We start from the raw sequence: 16,372 nt of genomic DNA on the forward strand, positions 1-16,372 counted from the left end.
GCCATCCACGAACAGTTCCTCATCTTCCACAGGCAAAGGCATTTCCTTAATGTCTGGGCGGGGTTTAGTACTGAATTCTGTCAGGTCAATACAGTCATGCTCGTTCTCTCCCTTGGCTTCTACAAGCATTGTGTCAGGGAGCAGGGTAGCTGGATTCAGAATGTTGCACCGAGTAATGACTACATTCGCAGCACCCACGAGAATCCTCTCGTATTTAGTCAGCCGACTAGGTGTGAGATACTGAGTTTTAGTTCTGGTCAATAAAATCACAACTGCATGGGGAACATACACAGTTACAGGATGTCCCATAACAATGGATTCACTCTGTTCTAAACTCGTGCAAGTTGCAGCTACTGCTTTCAGACATCCAGGCAATCCAACAGCCACTGGATCCAAAGTGGCAGAAAAATATGCCACTGGACGTCTAGTCAAACCATGCTCCTGAGTTAGGACCGACAGTGCACAATTATCTCGGGTATCACAAAATAGTGAAAATTCCTTGGAATAGTCGGGCATTCCTAGAGCAGGGGCTGTACACAGACATTCTCGTAATTTAGTAAATGCTGTTAAGCTTTCATCATCCCATTCCACGGAAGGTCCTTTGCTCCTTTCTTTGTCTTTTTTATCAATGGTTTTGCCAGGACTGCAAATCCCACAATCCATTGCCTGCAGTAACCTACCACCCCAAGGAACATTCTGACTTCTTTCTGTGTACGGGGTAACTGCATGTTTCGAATTATCTTGACTCTCTCTGAGGTAACTTTTCTGATGCCTTTCTCTATTTGGTGCCCCAAATATTTCACTGATTTTGTACAGAACTGCAATTTGTCAGGGGACACTTTATGTCCTTTTTCACCTAGGTGATTCAGTAAAGCAATGGTGTCAATAACACAATCTCTATGACTTTTAGACGCCACCAAAAGGTCGTCTATATATTGCACCAAAACAGATTTTCCAGGTAACACTAAAGATTCAAGGCACTTTTTTAGAATCTGATTAAAGATAGAGGGGCTTTCTGTGTACCCTTAAGGGACACGATTCCAAACGTACACGTGACTGTCGAAAGCAAATGAGAAAAGAAATTTGCTGTCTGGATGAAATGGGATCGAAAAGAATGCATGACATAGGTCTATCACGGTGAACCACTCAGCATCCCAGGGAATCTGATACAGGATTACTGCGGGTTGGGAACAATAGGACAACATGGAACAACTATTTTGTTTACCTTTCTCAGGTCCTGCACTACTCTGTACTTGCCACTAGGTTTCTTAATTCCAATTATCGGTGAGTTACATGGGCTACTCATCACTTTTTGTATGATGTTTGCTTCTAGCAGTCTTTTTAGTTCAATGGCAACTCCTGCTCTCACTTCGGCACTCATTTTGTATGGCTTGGTATTGGGATAAACTGCATTTTCTTTCATGGCTATTTTAATTGGGTCTACATTTGCCATTAATCCTACATCCTTTCCAGTAAAGTCCCACACTTCTGGTTTCACTGTCTTTTGGAGTTCTTCTGGTAAGTCTTGTATAGTCATTTGTTTAATTTCTGAGTCTGGTCTGATTAACATTAATTTGTATATGCCATCTTCGTCTGGGGTTTGAATTTCGACGCCTTTTGGTGTGCAAAAGATGGTGCAGTTCATTTTGCACAACAAATCACGTCCCAGTAAGTTTACTGGACTGGTATCACAAACTACAAATCTATGCATTTCTTTGAAATTCCCTATTGTGATCTCCATGGGCTCAGTAACTGGGGTACTAATCAATTGATTAGACACGCCCACTACTTGGATTGCTTCTCCCGAGAGGGGTAGGTTTGGAACGTCCACTGTTCTCACAGTAGAACGGGTAGCACCAGTGTCCAATAGAAAGGTGACATCATTTCCATCAACCTTTCCTTCAATGTATGGCCCTGACTGGTCTACCGGCAAGGAGGCGCCAAGTACACACTCCTCGTCCTCCCCTCTCAGGCCCCGTCAGTATTGATCGTCACAGAGAAAAGTATCATTCAACAGAAACTGCGAAGTGGCTGTATTTCTATTCTCATTGCCTCCCCAGATCTCTATGTCATCACCCTGTGGTGATTTTCCCTTATAATTTGGTTTTGTCGCTCGGGGCAATTGACTTGCCTTTACCTGATGCTAGGTCTTTCTTGGTTTTTCATTCTGCGTCTGTGGAGTTAAATCAGGGGTTTGGGTATTATCATGCTGTAAATACGGACACTCGTCTCTCCAGTGCCCAATTTCTCCGCACTGGTGGCAGGGAAATTTCTTTTTAGCCTCTTCTCTGCTCATTTTTACCTTTGGCTTCCCACCACCCCCAGAGCCTTGATTTTGGGTATTCTTATTCATCTTATTCAATTGCTTTTCCTGTTGTTCTGCTAGCTTCACTTGTGCCCACATAACTTTCTCCTTCAAAGCCTTTCGCTTATCTGCCATCTCGTCCTCACAGTACTTTGCGTACCGTAAGACCTCATCCATTTTCTTAGACTGCCAACAAATCTTATTGTCTTTAATCCACTGACAAATTTCAGGTCTCAAACCGTTTACAAGCCTGTAAATGAAGTGGGTCATGTCCTTCATTTCGATGTTATCTATACCACTGTAAGTTTTGAACACCTGTAACAGTCTTTCATAGAAGGAGTGCACAGTCTCATCCCTTTCCTGCGTGGTTCTATCTATTTTGGTCCAATCAGTTTCCTTTGCAGGCACCTTCTTTTTCAGGTGTAACATGACCTGATCATATTTTCTCATCACCTCATCAGAAGGAGCTCCTGTAGCAGGGTCCCTTGTGTATTCTTTATTAGGCCAATCAACTGCCACCTTGCATTCGGTCCATAAATCCACAGGAACCACTATGTCGAAAAACCCATCCAGGTCTTTCCATAGGCATTTTTGCACCTTTACAAACCTTTCCACCTGCCTGTACCAGTCCACAGGCTTTTCTCGTAATTTGGGAAAGTCATTGGTAAAGGACACAATATCCTGTCTGGACCAAGGAACGTGCACGTACTTTCCACCTGGCACTTCACGCATAGGGTATAATTGCTCTGGTTTGTCAGCTTCCTTTAGAGCAAACTTAGAAGACGTCTGTTTAGATCTAGCCTCATCTTTCTTCTTTGCCCACCTGGCTTTCCACTTTTCTACGTCTCCCCATTTTTGCAACACAGTCAATAATTCTTTGACCTGCGCCTTCTTCCCTGTCACATTCATATTTTCCAGATCTTTGTCTGAAAAATCAGCTCTATAGGGTTTCTGCAGTGGCTTTGATTTGGAAATATCTATTCCCATACTAGCTGCAGTGTCTGTTAGTTTCTCATGGAGCACTCTGGTATTCCTGGTAAAACTCTTGCCGATAAACAGCAGCTCTTCTTCAGAATAGGTATTTAATCTATCTAAACCTACATTTCCTGCAATCAGTTCTTCCATTTCTACTCTCAGCTTGAAGATATCTAAAGGTTTCGACTGAGGAGTTTGTTTTTCTAACTCTCGACTCCATCTTTCAATCTCTTCAGGAGTCACCAACGTGACACTCTTGGTACCCGAAGTCGATTCCATTTGAATCTCCCTCGTATTGAAGGGATTATGTCTTTTCTGTAACCTTTTTCCTGTACTCCTAATGGGCAGATCCATTAGCGAGACCTCAGACTCACATTCACTTGTCTGGTCATCCACAATTAAGGGTTCTGGTCTTGGCTGTGCTATAACTGGAGTGATAACTGGAGTCTTCGGACTTCGCTGTCTATCCCCATACAGCGGAACCACTGGTCCAATAGTTACCGGAATTGTCAAGGCTTCAGGACTTGTATTTAACTGGGAGATTTTCTGAATTATCTCGGCTCTCTGCTTAGCTAGAGCCTCTCGTTCTCTGTCCTCCAATATCCTGTCTACTGAATTGTCATGTAATACCTGTGGTGTCATGTAATACCTGTGGGGTCAAAGTTGGGGCATAACTCGGGGCAGTGGGATGTGTCTCACTTGGTCCCTCACCATAATTAGGTTTTGGGAACAAACTTCCTGTGCCTAGGGATCTTGGTTCCTCCTCAGACGGGGGTCTTGAGAACGGAATTCCTGACGTTGAGGGCCTTGCCTCACCTTCGTAGGGAGGTCTAGAGCAAAAGTCTCTTTCTCTCGAGTATCTTGACTCCCCACTGAATGGTGTTCTTCGACAGATATCTCTAGCACCTAGGGATCCTAAACCCTCATTATACGGCGGTATTTGACAACCCTCTCCTACACTTACTGATCTGCCGTCTTCCCGGGGAGGAGGTCTCCGAGAATTATCCCCTTCACTAGAGGGTCTGTGTCCTTCATTATAAGGAGGCGGACTTCTCATAAACATGTCATCTAATAATTCATCATCCGACTCCCCAATGGGCACCCAATGTTTGCATTTTTCTGTTCTCTTCTCTCCTGCAGGAGGACCACCCATTGGCATCATTGGAAACAGCCCTTCTACAATCATATTCTGTCTCCACTGTTTCATCTTTTTATCTCTGGTCTCTTGCTTTAACTTCGGATACAATTTTGTTAACCCTTTATCCATTCGGGGTTTATCTCTCTCAAAAGCCTCGATTTCCCATTCCTCTAAAGCTTCGTACTGCGTTAATCTAGGTCTGGGATGCAAATCATTCATTCGGGTTCTCAAATTAAATAGAATTCTGCCATTGAATGTACCTTCTAACGGAAAAGCCAAAATTCCGTCGTCCTTTGTGTATTCCACCCAGTTTTCCAACCATACACACGAGTGGTATCCTTTATCAAACATCATGAACGATGCAGGAGTATTAGGTGGCGGAATGACAACCCCTTCTCTGGTTCTAATCGGTTTGTCTTTTTTGAAATAATTCTTTACTTTGTTTACAAGGGACAATTTTCTCTTATTTCCGTATATAATACTAGTGTTATGCCCTTTCCACTGATCGTTTTCAAACCCTAAATGTCGTGGATCAGGTCTAGTATGCGGTCTATACGTGTGCCACATACGATTTCTGCGAGTGACTTTGTTTACAAATCACTCCCAATCCAAATGCGTCTTTTATTTTCGTGCAACCAATCAAGTGCACGGATTCAAATAATCTCGACCAATGGGTGCGCGGCCTTTCGCGAGACAGGTTCTCACGCTTCGGCACTCACCCCTCCTTTACAATTTCAGCTCAGCTACACACCCGCTGCGTCTACCAATCCCAGCGCGGCACAGAGTGACGTCAGAGCAGCTCCGCAACTGACTCCCTCCCTCACAAGGTAACGGAACCTTAATTTCTCTCTAAAAGTGCAAGTGCTTTTGTTATTAAACAACGAATACACATTCGCCACTGTACCCAAGTGTCTAGACAGCAAAGATTTGTTTCACTGCAAGTAAACTACTTCCATTTACTTTTCACACACTACGGATAGATCGCTTCTGCCTACCCTTCACTCAAGCATTAGGGAACCTACTACTCCTTTTCACTCATCCACTTCTTTTCGGGATATATACAGAGCCTAAAGTTTCACCAGCGAACCCCTTTGCTATCAACCAAGCTCCGACGAACCTGCTACTCCTTCCGGTGTGACCCTTACCAGGTTATATCACAATAGAAGTTTTGCCAGCGAACTCGTTGCTATCAATTATTCGAGCATACATTCAGAAAACCCTAGTTAGTGCTTCCAGTTTTGCCTAACCTGCACCAACTTTCCTTAGGCCAGTGACCTCGAAGCAAAGTGGATTCTCTTCACCACTCGCTATTCAATTCCCCGGGTATTCCCAACAAACATATAACACTTTACTAACGAGTGGGTTAATACATATATCAGTATAATAATAAGAAAAACAATTTAAAACATTTCATAATTTTTCAAAGCAAACATTTCACGTGAGTGATCAATTCACAAAAAAATGTTTACCCTTGTAGCAGCAAATAAATTTCTAGCAGCATCCAACCTATCTAGCTTAACTAGTCCTACCTAACTTTAACTAGTCCCTAACCATAGCTCTGCTACCAGAAAATTACTGATAGAGATCGCAGGTCACCCGGCCATATAATTTCACCATACACGTACCAGGCCCATAATATTTCCAATTTCTCTTATACCTTGATCGGGTGACCTAACACTCTACTACCAGTAACCCTGGTTTCCTTCCTATTTATTTCTAGTGTACCCGACTTACCAATCCACCGTTACGGGTACCTATGATCACAAATGGATCAGGGAGCTAGCCGTAAAAGAAAGGCAGGCAAATACAAATACCAACTTTAAATGTCTTAATATTCATTAAATAAACACAGACTACTGAGAAGTTTTAAAAGTTTATCTTAGACTTCAAATTCTGAGATCGTACAATTTACAACAATAAAGCAGTCTATAATTAAAATAACGAAGAGCACATAATCATATAGAAAGAAAGCTAAGGCAACCATTTATGAGTCTAGGAAAAAATGAAACGAAAATGAAACTTCAACTAGACAGATTTGGGAATGAATATTTCTAAAAATGGGATAAACTTAGGCACGGACTAGATTTACTTTGAGAAAATACTTCAAGTGTGATATCCTATGCATCTAATAGGAGGGGAAAAGTGGAACATGCTATTATTCTAATATCATTACTTCAAATCAGATTTTGCAGGAGAAAAGTATAAACCACCTTTATAACTCATAAACAGTATGGAGAGAATATGCTCTTAAAAGTAGGGAAACATAGGAACATGCTATGGAGATAAATGCATTGACTCTTCATATAGTAGAATGCGGAAAGCATGGAAAATTTACGTATGCAAAGGTATGTCTTTATTGAAGCAAAGACAGAAAAATAGAAAGTGCAGTATAGAGTTTTAGCAATATATTAACCTAGAACGGTGTGAAAACCAACCCTGGCCACGGATCAGTCAAGGACAGGAAAAACCCCAAGGAAGGACAGTCATCTATGGGACAGCAGGTGCAGAATGGACACCCCAGAACAGGACAGGAAAACCAGATTAGGATCAGGACAGAACCACCAAGGCACGACCAGCACCCGCAGTTTGGAAGCAACGCCTGCGCTCCACCCTCTCTGCAGCTATCAGTCAGAACCCCGATTGGGTTAGCGAACTCCCCAGCAAAGTGCTCTGCCAGCACTTAAGGTTTAGTAAAACCTTTGAGTCTATGGTCAATTCGGACAGAGTGCTCCGCAGCGCTCTGTATTCAGTCACCTATTGAGTGCTTTGGGTCAGTGACAGGTCAGCTATTCAGACAAGTCGGACAATTTCTCTAGCTAAACCTAGGCTAGTTATACTGTTTTCGGGTCAGTGTACCACCCCCCAAATGTTGCAAGTGTCAGAATCCCCAATTTCGATTGGTCCCCAAGTAGGATAGGCTAATACACCAATCACAATTTACGTCTACAAGCCGAGTTTTACATATTCTGGAACCGCCTATTGGTTTTGGGGTTCCCATGACCGATTCTACAGAATACAATAGGAAGAAATACATTTGTTTCTAATGTAACATATTTTAGCTTCTCCGGCTGGGTGAAGGTGCATCTTCCCAGGCACGTCTTGGCAGGGACCTTCAGTTGGCACCCTGTCAATGCCACCGGCAGAATACGGTCATGCGCAGAACATCATCTCAATATGGAGTCTTGAGCCTTGCATCAGAAACTCAATACCGCGGTACATGGAAAGTAAGCGAAAACAAATTAAAACATGGAAATAAATGAATTCATTGTATACCAAGAATAGCTACTTTGTACTTCTTAATTTGGAAAAATATACTATGGCATTATAATTAGTGCAACAGACGAAAACACACTAGCATTTGTGCAAGCTTCACCACGTTAGGAAACAGACAGCCATTTTAGAGGCAAGTACGCATGCGCACATTTTCCCACCAGAACTGCAACTACGTCACGTCACGTGAGTGTGACTAACGCATGTGCAGTAGAAAATCCCAAAGCGGCGGCCATTTTAGGAACCAGGGTTATTCATATTAGTAAAACACATAGGCAAGCGTCACTAAGATACACATACATCCAAGGGAAATTAGTAAGACGTACAGGTTGAATTATAAGATTAACATTTTATTCGAGGTTCTTGATTCAAGCAAGTCGGGACACTTATATCTGTCATGAGAGGTGCAAATGCCAACCGACACAGGCTGCAATGGCAGGCCTGTAGTCACAGTTTGAGTAATCTCTCATGGGTTGCACAATACATGCTGCAGCCCATTGGAGACCCCTGGTGTACCTATGCCCTGTGTACCTCAGTACCATATCTACTAGGGACCTACAAGGGTACACCAGAAGCCAATTGTGGATGTACAACAGCACTTACAATGGTCGAATTTAGGGAAGAAGCACAGTGACTGGGATCCTGATTAGCAGGATCTGAGTCAGACAAGTCAAAAACATACTGAAACCAAGCAAAAAGTGGGGGTAACCAGGAAAGCAGTTCCTATTTTGCTACATAACACCCCTCCCTCCCCCCACAACGAAAGGAGATAAGGCTAACCTTGCCCCGTAGAGTCCTTATTTCCTACGCTGACATAGAAGGAATTTCAACTACACTAGCATGGATACTCCCTGTTTTATGGTGCACTGAGAAGCTCCTCCCATGTAGGGGCTTGGATGCTCTCAGAAGTTTGGGATGCCTACTTGTCACCTGTTTGAGCCAATAGAGAGGCTGCTGGTGTGAATAGGGAGGGAGGCCCTAACAGGGTTATTCTCAACTTCTAAAGAATACTGGACACAACAGAGTCCTTTCTCTCTATGACTGACCTGTACTTATCTCTAGGAGGCAACCTTGTGCTGATTACAGCTTTTGATTGATCCTGGCTGTCTGGAACAAAGTGGGTCAAGTGAAGGTGTGGGACAGGCCTGCCCAGATCTCTCTTTGCCCAACAAAGCCCATTTGGGGGATATCACTTGCTAAGGGTAAGAGGGATCCCTCAGATTGCTGAGGGGTATCCACCTAGCTAGTACTACTAGGCTGGGGGTCCCTAATCTGTGGATGAGGGAATTCCTCCTGGCCGTAGACCTTGTGGAGTCCACTGACATCCCTGGCCTCTGCAGCACCTGGCTGACTCATGTCTAGCAGAGAGGTGCATCCTGCTCCAGACATGGTACCACATTGGAAGACTCCCCTGACCTTAGAGGCCCTGCCAGGACAGGCCTGCCCTCCTCTGGGGCAGTTTCTTCACAGGGGAATGATCAGCTCCCTGAGAAGCTGACTGTCACCTAGCGTCTGTGGAGGAGGATTTTTCTTCTGGTCTCTGTTGGAGCTGGGTGGCCCATGCTTTCGGGCTCCACTGCTCCATGGTTTCCCTTTTGTTGGACTTGTGGCCCTAGGGGTCACACCAATCTGCTCATGGAGGCCTATCATCTCTAGATGGGCCTTAAGGTCTACTTCAGCCTAGGCTGATGTTTCTAGCTCATTGCCTAGGAGGAAAACTACTGGTAGATTGGGGTACACTGCAACCTTCGTAGGGCCTGTTACCCCTCCCCAGCTGAGATTGACTATGACCATGGGGTGATCTGTTCTGACTCCATCAGTGTTGGCCACCTGGTACGTGTACGCATGTAGAAGCTGAGGAAGGGACACAAGATTCCCTGTCACCATGGCTACAGCTTTCTAACCATTAATCAGAGACTCCTGTCTGTACTTGTCCAAGGTATTGGGACGTACAGTTAAAGTGGCAAAACCCATGCTACCATCACATACTGAGGAGGCCTGTGTGGTGGATCTGGCTAGGCCAGAATCCACCTCCGCATCCTACGAGAACCCAACTAATTTTTGGTTGCACAACTATTACTAGGAGGGCTACTGCTAGGGGCACTAGGGGGTATAGGAGTAGTGATAGTAGTAGTAGTAGTAGTAGTAGTAGTAGTAGTAGTAGTAGTAGTAGTGGGGGTGCTAGCCTTAGGGCAACTGGAATCTTTTGCCTTATGGTCTTTCTGTTTGCAAAGATAGCACAAGGGTTTTTTACCAGGGGGGGGGAGAGGATTGGGAACCACCCCCAGAGGAAGACTTTTGGGGACCTTCAGAGGAATTCTCTTTAGATTTTTCCCCACATTTCTCTCGGGTCTTGAAAGAATCTCTCTTCTGGTCAACATCACCTTGAGACTTAGGGCCAGATGTAGGTCGGCCAATACTGGTCGGCAACGGCCGAAAATCAGTAATTTCGGCTGTTACCAACCGGTATACATGAAATGAGATGTAGGAGCCCAATTTCCACCGATTCGGAAAACATGAGTCGGTATAATACCAACTCGGTAAATACGAGTCGGTATAATTCCGACTCGGTAAATATGAGTCGGATTATTACCGAAGCGGAATTTTCCGAATTCATATTTACTGAATTCTTATTTACCGATTCGATAAATAAGAAACTGTAAAATAATGGGCATGGAGATGTAGGAAACCCGAAAAATAAAGAATTTACGGAAATTCGGTATTTATGAGTCGGTATTTACCATGGATTGAATGCAGGTGGTAACCAGGTGAAGGCCATAAAATGAGTCCCAAAATGCAACAGTGTGAGCAGAATGGCGGCTTTCTACGTCATTGCAAGGCGGCAAAGACTACAGGCAGCAGGAGAGAGGGAATGGCTAAGGGAAGAACAAGTGTACAGGCAGAGGATAACACTTTTCCAACTGACAGAGCCAAAAATACTCCAGAGGTACAGGCTACATCCCCAAACCATCCAGGACCTGATCAGGGACCTACACCCACTCCTGGAGCACCCACCACCCAGGGCCCACGCCATCCTACCCCATGTGCAGGTGCTGTGTAGCTTACACCTGATTGCCTCTGGGAGCTACTAGAGTGTGATAGCTGCAGTGGGTGGTGTGTCCCAGAGCTGCCTGTCCCGCTTCTTCAGGAGGTTTCTTGACGCCATGATGCAGAGGATGGGGCATTATATTTCATTCCCTGACACACCTGTGGAACTTGCAAAGACCAAGACGGATTTCTATCAACTGGCACACTTCCCACACGTGATAGGCTGCATAGATGGCACCCACGTACCAGTCTGTCCACCTGCAGCCACAGAACACATATACAGGAACCGGAAGTCTACGCACTCCATCAATGTACAGGTCATATGCAACGCTGGCAACATCATCACAGACATCGTTGCAAAATTCCCAGGAAGTACCCATGATTCGTTCATATTTCAGAATAGTGGGATCTACACACGTCTAGATGCCGGAGAATTTGGAAATGGATACCTGCTAGGTAAAGGACATTGACACACCCTGACACTCACAGTAGATAAATGTATCATGTACATGCAACTAATGTCAATCTTACTCCCCCCTAGGCGACAGTGCATATGCCCTGCGGTCCTTTGTGCTCACCCCCTACCTCAACCCATCCAACAGGAGTAAAAGGCGGTACAATGTGGCTCACAGATCTACATGCAACGTTGTGGAGCGCACATTTGGACTCCTCAAGAGCAGGTTTCGCTGCCTCCACAAGAGTGGAGGGGCACACCAGTACACTCCAATCCTGTGCTGCAAAATCATTGCGACCTGTGCCATGTTACACAATCTCGCCACCAAGGAAGGCACAGAGGTGGAGATCACACATCATGAGGACATTGATGATGACACAGAACAGGCAGAGCCCCATGCTACAGTAGCAGCACCAGCTACAGGTGGGAGACTGAAACGGGCAGAGATCACACAGCAATATTTCTGAGTAAGTAATGAGACACAGACATGATTATGATGTACGTAGTTTTATTTTCACTACGCAAGTGCTATGATACCACACAATGGTTAGACGAAATAGCAATGTCCATGACTGGGTGGTCACAGTTAACACCACTGTGACCTGTCCTTTGGGAGGAGGGCATAGTCAATGTTTACGTCCACGGATTACAGGGTGGGACTGATGTGGCTGTGTGTCATGGCTTTCGGTGTGGCCTGTCTCTGTTGAATGACGCCTGCCGCTCCTGCGTATTTCTGGGACAGGAGTGCTTGCGCCACTCCTGCTGGTGGATTCCTCACTGTCAGCCACACATGTGTCGCCTCGGGTGGCTGTCTGTTGTGCGAGCATGAACTCCATGGCAGAGGGCACTCAGGCCATCCCCACAGATAGATTGGTGCAGCAATGAACAATAGCATCCTGCATCGCCACTGACCGTCTGCACAGCAGGGAGGTTGCAGTGGCAAATCTGTTTAAGGCTTTTGTCTGCTTCCGCACATACACACGAGCCTGGTCCGAGTGGTCCCTGTCCAACTTGTCGCACAGGACAGTCATGCACTGTGTCATGTCTGTAATGCCAGATGCCATCGACTGCATGCTCTCAGAAATGTCTCCTATGCCCTTGCCTATGTCATCCAGCTTGTTGTTGGTGCTGCGTGCCTGCCTCTCAACACCCATCATTGCCCTTGCCTGCAAGCGCTGGACCTTGACCATGGTGGCCTCCAGACCGCAGAAGACACCCTGACCGTGATGCCCTTCAGCTGCCTCCCGTGACCTTCATCCTCGGACACTGGCCCGCACAGCTCTGGGAGTGGGCTGCTGCTCACGGTTGGCTGACTCTAGTGGATTGATGGGCATGTCACCCTCATCCTCTTCCTCCTCAGATGTTTCCAGTATGCAGGGAGGGGGCACATCAAGCCGCCTTGCCCTTTCCAGCACAGGGGACGGAGTTGTTGGGGTGGGGGACTGTGCAGCTGCTCCTGACTCCCAAACAAAAGAAGAGACTGAGAATGTGGTGTGGTTGTCTCCTGAGATGACTTTGCTGCTTGCTCTGTGTCCTTCCCTCCTTGTACTGTGCTGGGACCAGCTTCATCTCTCCTCTTCTCCCTATCCTTTTCTGTGCTGCGCGATGACTCTCCTGTGGACAGGCATGGACATTGTGTCAGTGGAGTAGTTCACCTGTGTCTCATGATTAAATCACACTACTATCACACATTTGCCTGTCCCTCATTTGCTTATGCTAGTAGTGTGTCGCATCCCTTGCTGTATGGTATGCTGACTGCATAGAGGTATCTACCTATGACTACGTCTCCCATTATGTATTGCTGGGCATTAGTAATACCTGTTCTGGAATATGATGTAGGCACACAGAGTGTGGAAGGGGAATAGGTAAATGGGTTCATGACAATGTACATGCATCTTACCTTGTTTCTTTGCAGCTCTTGCGGAGCTGTCAGCATCCCCAATGCCATGAATGGATTCAGGCTCAAAGGTGGATTCCACCAGCTCCTCAATGTCGGTGAGTCGTGGTGCTCGGTTTCTGCCTCCCCCTGTTGCTGCAGCTTCTTTTCGGTGGGCAACTAGTTTCTTTTTGGTAATGATGCGAAGGTCATACCACCTTTTTTTTTTAAATCGTCTATTTCACGGTGGGTGACACCAATGGCATTTATCTTTGCTTGAATGTCAATCCAGGTAGTGCGCTTGATGGACTCCGCAACATGCAGTGATTGTTTCCCAAATATCTTGCTGTAATGTTTGACAACCTCTGCAACAAGCATCTGCAGTTCTTCAGGGCTGAATTTCAATTTTCTTCTGCGCTCTGCAGCATCCCTCTGTCCATCCTGACTCTCCATGGTGCTGTACAGGTAAACTCAGGGAAGCCTGCTCCTCAGTCTGTCCTCCTTCTCTCTTGACTGTTGGTTTCTGCACCTGCATGGGTGTGGCCACTCCCAGGTACTGGGGAGGGGTGCTTGATTCTGATTGGTTGATTCCACTGTAGCTTTGGTTTTGGATGTGGTTGGTGTTCCTGATTGGTTCACAGGCTCACATGTTTGTCAGTTTCAAATTTCCGAATCGGTATTTACCGAATCGGTATTTTCCGATTTGGTAAATTCCGATTCGGTAAAACACATTCATTCCTATGGGCCATGAGGCCCATTGGAATGTATGGGTTTTACCGATTCAGAATTTACCGAGTCGGAGAATACCGATTCGGTATATGCCGGTTTCAGATTCCGAGTGAATCCGAATCGGTAATTTTTACCGATTTGTTATCTACATCTCATTTTCCGATTCAGAAATACGGATTCGGTATGAGTCGGTATTTTAGAATCGGTAAAATGAATTTACCTACATCTGGCCCTTAGTCTTAACCCTGGTACAAACCCATTTGTCTGCCTTCTTTCCCAATTCTTGGGGAGAGGACAGATCTACCAGACACTGGTGCAGTTGCTGATTTTGACAGTTATTAACTAAGTGCTCCCTCAATAGTAAATTGAACTGCCCTATGTAATCATGCACATTACTTCCATGAAGCCAGCCTTTGAGCGCCTTCACAGCACTGTCTACAAAATCTTCCCAGTCTTGGGTGTGTACCTTCTGTGTGTCCCTAAACTTAGCCGTGTACTGTTCAGAGGTTACACCAAACCCTTCTATGAGGGCACTCTTCAAACTCAGTGATTGCTGTATCCTCCTTCCCTAACAGTAAGACGTTTGTCTCTACCTTTGTTAGAAAAGGAGAGCCACAGGATCGCTGCCCACTGCCCTTGAGCGCCTTCTGAACTTTACAGGCCCTCCCTAAAGCAATAATCCATTTATGGATATCTTCCCCTTCCTGGTAAGTAGGGAGTCTCCTTCTCAGGTACCTAGAATCGAAGGAAGTTTCACTGACTCTGGATTCACTAGTGATACCACCATGGGACCCTAGACCCACATTCTTCCTAACCTTCTTTCTGCACTTCCAGGGCCTCGTAATCAAGGCCCAACTGTTGCTTCTGAGCCTGAGCTCGGCTCTCTCAAGTTTGAGCAGGTGGTATTCCCTCTCTAATGAGTTCTACCACTGGCTAGAAATCGAGGTCCCTGTGGGGGTGTTAGAGGCATTGGAATTGACTGAAGAGGATCTAAACCTCCCCTGGGCCCTTTTCACCCTCCCAGGAGGAATAAAGAGTGACCTACCTCAAGGGACTCGCGTTATACCATGCACTATTCCCTGGGGGATCAGAGTTCACCAGTGTGGAGTCATCCGACTCATCCAGGTCACGCTCAGAAGTGGGGTCATTGGGGTGAGACACCACTAATCCTTCTTTATGAGCCCCACCCAACCCAGAGGCTTCCTGCTGCTCTTGCCTCTCAGGATTCTGGCAGTCATACTGCAGGAGCATCTTTCAGAGTTGCTCTGTGTTAGGATTACTACCTGTCTTTATCTTCCAGGATGCAGCCAAGGTCCTATGTTCCTGGAACTTAACCCCACTGTATCTAGAGGGTTGGAACCACCTGGCCTCCACAAGTAAAGACAGGGTAACTAGGTGTAGTGTGGTGTTGCCCCTATCTACCCTAGAGAAAATTAAACTTCCAAAGATTGGAGAAAGAGTTGTGCTAGATCCTTGACTACCAATCCAAAATGTTCAGTAGAACTTACTACTTACAAAAAGTATTTTATATGTGCCTAAGCTAGTGATTGTTTTTGATCTAACCAAACCTAAATTAGCTGGTAAAACAGTGCAGGCTTAAATCCTAACCTCTGCGCATCAATATAGGAGGATGGCTTAGTATATGGTGTACACTTATTTAAGTGAAGCAGCTTGCACTAATCCAGGCAACACTTATGGTGATTTTAGTGGTCTTAGATAACCTTTGAAAGCTCTGAAAGTGGTAGTTGTGGAGAGCAGCCTTCAGGCTTATCGTGAAGGAGTTATAAGCAGCTTGTTTCATGTAATCATGTTGTGTAGGTTGAATGAAAATGAACCACACAGTGTGTTAGAAATGGGGGTCTCTAGTTGGCAAGGGTTTGCACTTTTTTGTTCAAGTAGGGACCCTTCTTTCTACTCAGGATAAGGGAGTTACACTCCTAAAAATAACCCCTGCTCACCCCCTTGGTAGCTTGGCACGAACAGTCAAGTTTATCTCAGAAGCAGTGTGTAAAGCATTTGCACATAACCAACAGTAATACAGTGATAAAAATCCAACATACAGTACTTTAAAAATATATACTTTGCCAGATATCCTTAAAGTTGAAGAAATATCTCAAAAACATAGTTCGTACGAGTCGGGTGCTCCATCTGGGGTTACCGCGAAGCTGAAAACAATAGAGTCTAACAGTTCTAGTCGACCGCGTCGGTACGGACCAGTGAAAGCGTGGACAGACTCACTATTAACAGTACCTTTCTCATTGTGGCTGGCATGTTGGTATGAGCCAGTCGTGGCTTCCATCACGGTTGCATTGCAAAATGGAAGCGGTGTAGGGTGCGGTGCCCTCGATGCAGTGCAGGCAGCGTCTGGGAGCCGATCATCCATACGGCATTGGTGAGACCAAGCCCAGTGGTGCAGGGCAAGGCCCTACTCGTTACGCGGTGCTGGCAGATTGCGGTGCAAGTGACAGAGTCGGTTAGCGGGAGCTGGCATTGGTCGGCCCAGACTGCTGTGTGGGACGAGGCGGTGCGTTGTGAAACCTACAAGTGGTGCCCCTAACCACGATGTGGTCACAGGTG

This window comes from Lissotriton helveticus, chromosome 11 (assembly GCF_964261635.1).
Source record: "Lissotriton helveticus chromosome 11, aLisHel1.1, whole genome shotgun sequence".
In the NCBI taxonomy this organism is placed as follows: domain Eukaryota; kingdom Metazoa; phylum Chordata; class Amphibia; order Caudata; family Salamandridae; genus Lissotriton; species Lissotriton helveticus.